Here is an 11,084-nt window from a genome sequence, read left to right as displayed (position 1 = left end):
TTGGTGTTAGGGGTGGTCTACCCATGAACGAGGGGATCCATGATTCAATGCCCCCCCCCCACCAGTGCCCTCCCACTGATAAGAAGTCCCAGAAAACCCTTAATGTCTTGCCTTTTGTCTTGCCTTTCTCCCTCAGGGATTTGCAGGGCAGGTAGGTGGTGGCCATCTTGGCTGGAAGTCTCTGATTCTTTCTTGTGCATGTACACGCAAGCCCACATCTTATTTACCTACATTGTTTGCATAGTCTTCCTTCTGACATCTGCTAACTAGTTTCTATCTATATTAAACTAGATCCTTGTTTCCATCTGATCATATCTTCCTCAGCTGAATCATTTCCTCCCTCATGATTGTGGTGTATGTGTGTGTGCCTGTGTGTGCATGTGTGTGTATGTGTGTGTGTGTGTTTATAAATGTGTATCTCAAGCGAAGGACAATCTAGAGAACTCTCAAAGGCCAGAAGGTCAAGACTGACTTCATAGCAACACTTGTTTACATTTGCTTTACTCTTATTCTCTTATAAATGTATAGTGGAATTTTCCATAGATTACATAGCATACTTAAAATTATTTGTAAAATAATAAATTGACAAGATTTTCTATACATTCTTCAAACAAAACATCATACACTATCACCTGAATGCCAAGGTAAAATAAATATACATCATTCTAGTATTAAGCTAAACACACTAGAGTTTTAAATCTGTAATATAAATTATTTTTCTGTAACTTTAAAAATAATATTTTTAAAATATCTCCAATTAATAGATTATTTGCAGCAATATAAATCCTTTTGCATGTCTACCAATTCTTTCAGGTTTCTTAATACAGAAAATCATAATAATAGATTTAATTCACATGAGTTGTCCTTAAGATACTAAGCAGTTAGTACTATAAAAGACCCTACCAAAGATATGTGAGCAGACTGGCTAGAAGACACTTTGGTGCTCTGTCTTCTTAAGGTCACTAATTTTATGCAAGTAATGGTGAGACATCTTAGCTCCTGACAGGGCATATTACAAATCTAACAAAGCTCAAACTTTACCCCATCACCTGTTATTGCACTACCCACACCTCCTTTTGTCCTTCAAGGTCTCAGCATGGACATCCACACAGAGGACATCACTTCAATGTCCATACCCCACACCACCTAGCGAGGAGTTTTATTAACTCTGAGAGATCCTTAAATGAGGCCTTGAATTCTGCATTCTAGACTGTGCCAATTAGTAACTTTCTGCTGAGCTGGTGTTACCTTGGTACTAAAACCAAGGCTTGATTAAGAAAAGTTGCAAATGAAGGTAGGTGTGACCAGATATGCCAGTATCCCTATCCTGAGGGGGCAGAGACAGGAGGATCACTGGGGGCCTCTGGTCAATCAGTATAAATAAAAGTGATACAAGCTGGATTTAGTGAGAGAGTCTTTCTGAGGGAAATAAGACAAAAATAATCATAGAAGACTTCTGAAATCTTCCTTTGGCCTCTGTACAAGTGTTCATGGGCATGCATCAGCATACATGTACATACTCCACATGTATACCCACTCAGATGCAGATAGACATACAACATAAAATTAAGACAACATGTCCCCAAGATAAAATAGCCATGGTAATATAAGTCACAACCAGTAATTAATGCATGCTTCATATGAAAATAATTAGGAGTATGGCATGGGCATTATAAAATCTCAGCATAGAACCCTTTTTTGTGTTATTTATATCTTGACTTCCATCCATTATTTTGGTGACTCTAATATGTACATAAACATAAATTAGTTTCAGGATGTAGACCTATTTAAAAGATCTTTAAAAGATCTTGTGTTTTATCTCACTTCAAGCAGGCATTAGCCTGCTATAATTACCATTTTCTTTCTTGCATTTTTTTTTATTATTAAGAACATGCTTTATATGGATACATCTTGTGTTGGTACCATCTTTTCTTCCATCACTGTCCCCACTGCAGTGGGGACCTTCATCAGTGGGGTTGCTGGTATTCTCCATGGAATTGTGAGTTATGCATGTGGGAGCAGCAATTACTGGGGGGAGGTAATGGCTCTGGGCATGATGTCCCAACCTGTGGCCCTTACAATCTTTCCATGTCCTGTTCCACAAAACTCCCTGTGATTTGGTGGGTGTGTTATAAGTCTACTTCAGTAGGTCTTAGGAGCCTCTAGATTTCTGCTTTGGTTTGTGTTCAGTGTCCTCAGCATCTGTCTCCTTCAACTAGGAGCTGGTTGTCAGGCTCACCATGGAAGCAGCACTCTTGCTCTTCTCCCCAATTCCTCTGTAGTTTCAGCTAAGGCTTGCCTGAAATACTAGGGGTGGTTTATCTCCTCAGTTCTTGCTACCTCTGAAGAAAAAAAAAAACATATTTTCCAATAGAGAGTGAAGTATTCATAGGTGAGGTTGGATAAGTGTTATTAATTTAGGGACATTTTGATGGATGTAGCCCCTCTTTTAGCCAAAGATTAGTGGGAGCTTGACATTGGAAGGAATTATTTGTCTCCATAGGAATCTGACCTGGTTCCCAGTTCCAGATACGGGTTTCTTTCCACTAAGTGGATCTCTTTGCCAATAAGAAAGCTATTGGTTAACCACAAAGGCTGTGTGCCACCATTGTACTGGTGTGTACTTCTTGTCAGGCTGGTTGTTTCTGAGTAGCATAGACCACTGCTTGCCTACACCGTTGTTGGCCACTTTCCCCCAATAGCTCATGTAGAGATTTCCACCACTAAACAGGCTGTCTGGGGACTGGCTTCCTTCTAGTAACAGCCAGGTCTCTTCATGTTCTATATGGATTGCATATTGTGCCTTCAGCAATAGTGTCTTACTTTTTACCTCAGGCAGGTAACCAAGTGCTTTGACAGAAACCTGTTTTGTCTTGGGGACCTGTGTCATAGGTCTCTCTGATCAACAGCTCAATATGAGTAGCACCGATTTCTGTTACTGAGAATTACAGGCCAGATTAAAAAAAAAAAAAAAAAAAAAAAGAATTAAGGTTAGGCTTCATTCTGCCCTCTCCAGGGCCCTTCTTTTCAACATTCCCCCTATGCTTCTGTTGAGGGTGAAATCATTTAGTCTACCTTCAAAAAGAAAAATTTTATGGTACCAGTTCTTCTTGATTTTAGTTTCATGTTTATTACCTCTTAACCTCTCCTTTTTATTGCCTAACCTCACCTTGCCTTCCCTCTAAACCCTTCCATCCAGATTGTCTGGCCCTCAAGTTGCCTATCTATCATGCCCACAACTCAGGGAGTTATTACCATTTTCTATGTCATCTGAAACAAAGTTTTGCATGTTCTAATAAATGAATGAATTTAACCTTAGTAGACTAACTACAATAGGAATGAATGCTTCTCTCAGGCCCCCCCATGCTGACATAGTTTCTTCTAAACACAATATGTCATCTGCTCATACTTCTGACCCGTGAACCTCGTACTGGGTCACTTCTTAGCTAAGTGATACATTTCTTAAAAATGTCTCTTTTTCAAGGAATATAAGCTTTGCTTCTTGTCTCTCACAGTGATGAAATTCCTATTTCTTTAGGAAGCCGAAATCAGAATTTTTTTACATTATAACTCCAAAGTATATTACAATTGCCATAAGTTTTTGTTTGCTTTTTTTGCTTCAGAGGTGAGGTCTCACTCTATCCCACACTAACCTTGAACTCAAAATGTAGCCCAAGCTTTTCTTGAACTCATAGTAATCTTACTATTTCAGCCTCCTGAGTGGTACAATTACAGGTGTGAGCCACCAGACCCGGTCTTCCCAGCTCCAGTACTAGAAGTAATGCCTATTATTTTTGCTTTCCTTTGTGAGCATATTACTTAGGAAGTGTGTGTGTGTGTGTGTGTGTGTGTGTGTGTGTGTGTGTGTATTTAAAATGTGAATATTTAAACTTAAGTTCAAGTACTCATCATTAATTCACTTAGAGCATTAGCATTACAAAATGCAAACGATTCACCCAGGCCAAAATTACCATTTCAGGTACCACAGAGTCCCAGATCTTGAACAGATGGCACTTTGGAATTAATAAGAATTTTAAGCTGAATACAATGTGCATAATAGCATTTGCTTTGCCTATTATTAAATATTGAATTTTACTCATGTACTGCTTTAAAAAATTACTGTACCTTCTGCCACCTTTGACATAACAAAAGATTAGGAAATTGAGAAGTTATTGAGTGAGGATATCCAACAAAATTACAATTACAGAAACCTCTGACTACTGCATGTAATTGAATTTATCCATAAGCCACAAAATCAATGCAGCCATCCAGAAACACACCAAATGTGACATTCAGATTTTTATGCTTTATAAACCTAATTGATGATGAAGGAAATAAATGAGACCAATGGGTAGTCTTACAGCATGAGTCTCTAAGGATATATCAAGTAGCCATTTGCAAAAACAAAGGATAATTTATTTTTCTGAATGATATCCATTCATAGCAGCTATTGAAACTAACTCCTTTTCCTTCTTAATTTTGAGCCCTAGCAATTTGTCTTTGCATTCCTTTGTAAATAAAAACAGGAAAAAATAATTCTACTTATTTCTTAGATATTGACATGAACCTTTTCAAAGCACCTGTTTGGGTCCTAAAAATAATTCAAAGAGTCATTTCACCTAAACTAATATTTTATCTACTTATATAAATATATTAATAAACTTTTGTATAAGTATTGACACTACTAGAGTTAAATAATGTCAATTAAAAAATTAAGAAGAGCTGATATCATATCTAAACTGTTTATTGTTGCTGACACAACACATAGCCTCTTATACCCCAAGTGAATGGATTATCATGCCTCACAAACAGCCACATATGAAGATACTCCTACAGGTCCAAATCTTAAAATTACTACAGGACCCGGTTCCCTTCACTATTCCTGATTAATGTAGATTATTGTTTTGTGCCAAAGTTCAGAAATATCTCTTTGTCAATTATTTCTGCGTGGGGTATTAGTTTTTAATCAAAATGAACAAGAATGAAGATACAATATAGTGCTTGAACTAATAATGGTCTGAAACTATTAGCAGATAGTAATAAAGTACAGAAACTAAAAGAAAATATGTAAAACAGTATACAATAATTAATTTTAGGTCTATTTAATATAATTTTTAAAAATAGGGTCCTGTTTTTGTATTTATTTGATTTTTATGTTCAATTTTTAGTACTGTACTTCGGGTTCTGCTTAGGATTGGATTGTGCAGATTCCAAATCCCTATGTGGGGTAAAGCAAAACAGAATTTATTTAAAAGCAGAACCTTTATGATGCTCTATGTTAAATCTAATCATAAAGACAAGACCCCTCTTGAGTTAAATTGGGAAGCTATAGAAAATAATGTGGACTAGATAGATAACAGAACCAGCAGAATGCATCTATCAGTCTCAAGTGTGGAGAATCCAATATTAAATTGCTGACAGAGTCAACATATGATGAAGGACTATTTCCTGGCTTAAAGGTGATGGCCCCAGGTTACTTCTTCACATCTTCACATGGTGGAAGGCACAATGCAGGACACTGGAATATCTTTGAAAAGGGGACTGAAACCATTTATCAGGTAGTTACTTTATGACCAAAAGCTTCCCCTAAGCTTCACTGCATAAAACTATCACCTTGGTAATTAGAATTCATGTGTGGATTTTAAGGCAACATAAACATTTGGATCATAGCAGAACTAATGTTCAGGACCAGTACCATGTAATAAAAGGAAAAAAAAAAAAACTGCAATATGCTATCTTTTTTTTTTTTTCTCTGCTAGTATAGAAAAAAAAAAGTCTTGTGAGGACGTATGAAAGGTAGAAGAAGTGCACATCAGAAATTAAATCTCTTGACATCCTTATCATAGACTTCAAGAATCCCAAACTGCAGGAAAACAAGTATGTATTCAAGCTGCTTAGTTGAGACATGATATTGTGTTAAGGCAATTGAGATAAGTAAACTATTTGGCTAGAATAGTGAGGTTCATCTTTCTACTTTTCTTTCCTGATAATGAAAAATTCTAAATCTCATGTTTTCAGCAGTTAACATTCTTTTAACCTTAAACCAGATCCACCTTGATCAAGTGGGATTCTTCCCAGGAACACAGGGGTGGTTCAACATATGAAAATTTGTCAATATACCACATAAACAAGTTTAAACATAAAAAAACACATGATCATTTCAATAGATGCAGAAAAGGCCTTTGACAAGATACAACATCACTTCATGATCAAAACACTGGAGAGAATCGGTATGGTTGGATCATATCTTAACATAATGAAGGCAATATACAAAGCTCTGAAGGCCCAAATAATACTTAATGGGGAGAGACTGGAGGAATTCCTATTAAGGTCAGGAACAAGACAGGGTTGTCCACTCACCTCTGCTTTTCAATATAGTACTAGAAGTCCTAGCTCAAGCAATAAGACAGGAGAAGGAAATAAAAGGGATACAATTTGGAAAGGAAGAAGTTAAGTTAGCTCTATTCTCTGATGACATGATTGTTATGTAAGAGACCCGAGAGACTCCATCCCAAAGCTCCTGAAAGGGATTAACTTCTATAGCAAAGTAGCAGGATACAAAATCAATGAACAAAAATCAGCAGCCTTTCTATATGCAAATGACAAAGATATAGAGAAAGAAATAAGGGGCATAGTCCCATTTTCAATAGCAACAACAACAATAAAAATACCTTGGAATAAGGCTAACCAAGGAAGTAAAAGATCTATACAATGGAAACATAAAAACACTCAAAAAAGAAATTACGGAGGACTTGAGAAAATGGAAAGACCTCCCATGCTCCTGGATAGGCAGAATTAACATTGTGAAGATGACAATCCTACCAAAGGTAATATATAGATTTGTTGGGAGCTATGAACCAAACCTCAGCCATGTTAACAGAAACCGCCATGTAGCAAGTTAAGTCTCTACTTCCTCACCTAATACTAAACTACCAGAAACAAAGAGATCATACACTTGGCTGATTACTCCCCCATGCTGCCAGTAGCTGATTAAGAAACAAAGGCATTATGGCTTAACCAGTAACTCTGTGATCTTCGGCCTGATTACGTCCCCTTCCCCCTACACCCTTATATAAACCTACATGTAAAAATAAAATCTTGAGGCCTTGACAAACACCTAGCATGGTCTCCTTCTTGTGTCTGTTTGCCTTCTCCCACTCAGGTTAACTTCCCCTCAGGTCATTGTTCAACTCCCCGCTGGCCGGGGAATAGGTTTAATGCAATTCCAATTAAAATTCCTACAGAGTTCTTCACAGAGATAGAAAAAATGATCTCAAATTTCATATGGAAAGGCAGAAGGCCTGGCATATCCAAACATATCCTCAGCAAAAGAAATACCTCTGGAGGCATTACCATATCTAATCTAAAGCTACATTACAAATCCATAGTAATAAAAACAGCAAGGTACTGGCATAAAAATAGGAGTATAGGCCAATGGAATAGACTTGATGACCTGGACTTTGGATCAATCAACTATGCTCTTTTTAATTTAATTATACTCTATGAATATATTTTACTTCAGCAAATAACATTCCATAAGGAGTTAAAATAAGTCTACAAACCTATTAAAAGAAACTATTCGGGCTAGGCTCATCTTTGTTTAATGTGCGTGCACACACACACACACACACACACACACACACACACACACATATATATATATATATACTGGATTTTCAATGTAGGGACTCAATCTAGCCCAGGATGTCCTGGAATTCACTCTGTATCCTCAGGGTCCCCTCAAATTTACAGCAATCCACCTATCTTTGCCTCCTGAGGTCTGGAATTAAAGGAGTGTGCCACCACGCCCAGCAAAAATATTTATTTTTATTAATTGTAAACTTATATAAATATATTGCATGCTGGCCATGTTTCTATCAGGTTATACTCCTTTAGTTCTAAATATTTATTTTTATTTTATTTATTTATTTGAGAGAGAAAGAGGGAAAGAGAATGGGTGTATCATGACCTCTAGCCATTGCAAGTGAACTCCAGAGATATGCACCCACCTTGTGCATCTGGCTTATGTGGATTCTGAAGAATCAAACCTGGGCCCTTAGACTTCACAAGCAAACCCCTTAACCACTAACCCATCTGTCCAGCCCAGGTTGTACTCTTCTCCAGTTCCACTAAGGGACCAACTTGGTTGGGTTATTGGTATTCATTGTGTTGTGATGAATGTACCAGTCAGACTCTATAGTGGGGCCAATGCCTCAGGATACTCCTTTCTACCCTGTGGCTTGTACAGTCTTTCTGCCATCAAAATCAATTCAATAGCCTCATTTTTCATTACTATTTATATAAGTCATAGTCTACAATCTGAAGTGTTTTCTGCTATTTAAAAATTATTCATCAAGTATCACTTAAAACTGAAAAAAAATTATTCATGTATTTAACTTATCACCTTTTGTTTGTGTAGAAGTGTTAAACTTATAGTTTTGCCTGTGCTAATCAAATGCTCTATCATACCATGGGCTATATTTTCCTTCTTCTTAAGCTTATTTATTTATTTATTTATTTTTGAGATAGGATCTTGCTAAGTCTCCTAGGCTGTCCTTGAATGAATTATGTACTTCTGGCTAGCCTTGAATTTGCAATTCTCTTCTTTAGCCTTCTTGGTGGCTGGGGTTAATTTTTATGAATGTAATGTGACCACAGTGTCATGCTGGCCCCTTCACAATCAGATTTAAAGACACTGTTTTCAGCTGTACACTATCTCTTACTCTGGGCATTTGCCTAGTGCATTCTGGAAGTTCCAATTGACAAGAAAACAATGTTTCCAGAGAATGTGTTCCTCTATAGTAACTTCTCAGGGTTTAATAATTCACCTTTTTGTTCTGCTTAAGAGCTAATGGCTGTGAAAATTCCTGCTACTGCTGATATCAGATGTCTTGTCCTACTTGTTTTGGCTCTTCTAAACCTTGATACACCTTCCAACCTTCTTCATTTTGCTCAAATTTCCTATTTGCTGTGTGAGAGATGTTTACTGTTGTGATACAGATGGACACAAAATAAGGGTAGAAATAAATCAACAAACAAATACTAATTCTGCTCCAACTAAGAGAAAGAAAGAACTATTTTAAAAACTCTGATAAAGAACTTGATGTGAGACATTATGTTCTAAAGACTTATCCCACAACATACCCTGCCACAGCTAATAATACTAATCATCATTGGTTCTGATATTTCAATTTTCTTACTAAGTGTATGATGTGTGTGTGTATGTTCATGTATATTAATACAGGCTGGTGCACACACACACACCAAAGTGCCTTTGGTCAGGTCAGAGGACTGTCCTTGCCTTCCACCTTGTTTGATTCTGGATCTGTTATTATTTACCACTGAGTTCCCTAGGCTAGCTGACCTACATACTTCTGGGGATTCTCCCAGGCTCCATTTCCTATCTTTCCATAGGAGCACTGAAATGCTCATACTAATATATTTGGCTCTACCTGGATTCTGGGCATCCAAACACAGGTCCTCACACTTGTGTGGCAAAGGCTTTATCTAGTGAGCTACCTCCCCAGACCCATATTTCAATCTCTTTTTACAAGAGATGTGAGCATAATATCTCCCCACACACTGCTATAGAATAAATTTGGAATACTCTTTCAATTGAGGGAATGCCTGACTAGAAGTGGATTAAACAAAGGACATTCATTGATTTCCTAATACATTCATATAAAATAATATATATATATATATATTCCCAATATAAGTGACCTGCACATATTTGCCAACAAGTTTAGCAAACTTAACAATAGGCAAGTCCTAATAGTTCTTGAGATCAAAGGAATGCTACTTATCTCTAATTAGTATATCCATCAAAGTTGCTTTTGATACTGGAAGATGAACTGGAAAGGGACAAGTTCAGTATCCTATGAATTAAATCTTTGACATGATAATGAAGACTCTGATTAAAAACGTATATACTAGAAATGATGTCTGGTTCCTTTTCCAAAGGCCATTTATTAGACTTTATTGCACTATTTTATAATTTGCATGCACTATTATTTACATCTGCTTCTTTAAGAACCCCAAGAAAATCAGTCACATATTCCTTCTTAAATCCCTGGTTTTAAAATCCATTTTTTTTAATATTTAATTTAATTTAATTTAATTTATTATTTATTTTTATTTTTATTTATTTTTGTTTTTTGGTTTTTTGAGGTAGGGTCTCACTCTATCCCAGGCTGACCTGGAATTCACTATGGAGTCTCAGGGTGGTTTTGAACTCACAGTGATCCTCCTACCTCTGCCTCCTGAGTGCTGGGATTAAAGGCATGAGCCACCATGCCTGGCTAATTTAATTTATTTTATTGAGACACAGAGAGTGGGGGAGAAAAGGAGGGGAGGATATGAATCAGAATGAGTACACCAGGACCTGTAGCCACTGCAAATGAACTTCAGATTCATGTGCCACCCTGAGAATCTGGTTTATGTGGGTCCTGAGGAATTGAGCCTGGGTTCTCAGGCTTCACAGGCAAGCACCTTAACTGCTAACTCATCTCACCAGCCACAAATCCATTTTCTTTTTGTACAAATTATCTCATACTTCAATTTATTGTAATTGAACCTAGGCATTTCATTTTTTTTTAATTTCACATTTTTTATTATTAGATTTGTCCTCAGTGCATACAGTCAATTTGGTACTATCGTTAGCCTCCTCCCTGCCCCCCCTCTGCAAGGACCCTCCTTGTTGGGGAATATGGGTTGGGTATTGTGGGATTAGCCATCAGGTACAGATAGGAGGCAATTTCTCTGTGTATTATGACCCAACTTGTGGCTCTGACATTCTTTCTGCCCCCTCTTCCGCAAATTTCCCTAAGCCATGTTGGGTTCATTTTAGGTCTGCTTCAGTGATGAGGTATTGTGAGACTCTGTGTCTCTGGATATCTATTTTTGTAGGAGTTGAGTATTCTCTGTGTCTATCTCCTTCACCCTTGTGCTTAGTAGTGTGCTCACTAAGGAAGCAGCACTCTTGTTCAATTTCCCAAATACTCTTAATTTCACCTGGGACCCTTTTGAGGTGTGATGGGCTGATTCTCTCATTAGAATCTGTGTCCATCTGAAAAAGGGAAGCA

The sequence above is a fragment of the Jaculus jaculus genome, chromosome 7 (genome assembly GCF_020740685.1).
Source record: "Jaculus jaculus isolate mJacJac1 chromosome 7, mJacJac1.mat.Y.cur, whole genome shotgun sequence".
Taxonomy (NCBI): Eukaryota; Metazoa; Chordata; class Mammalia; order Rodentia; family Dipodidae; genus Jaculus; species Jaculus jaculus.
This window is presented reverse-complemented; position numbering follows the sequence as displayed.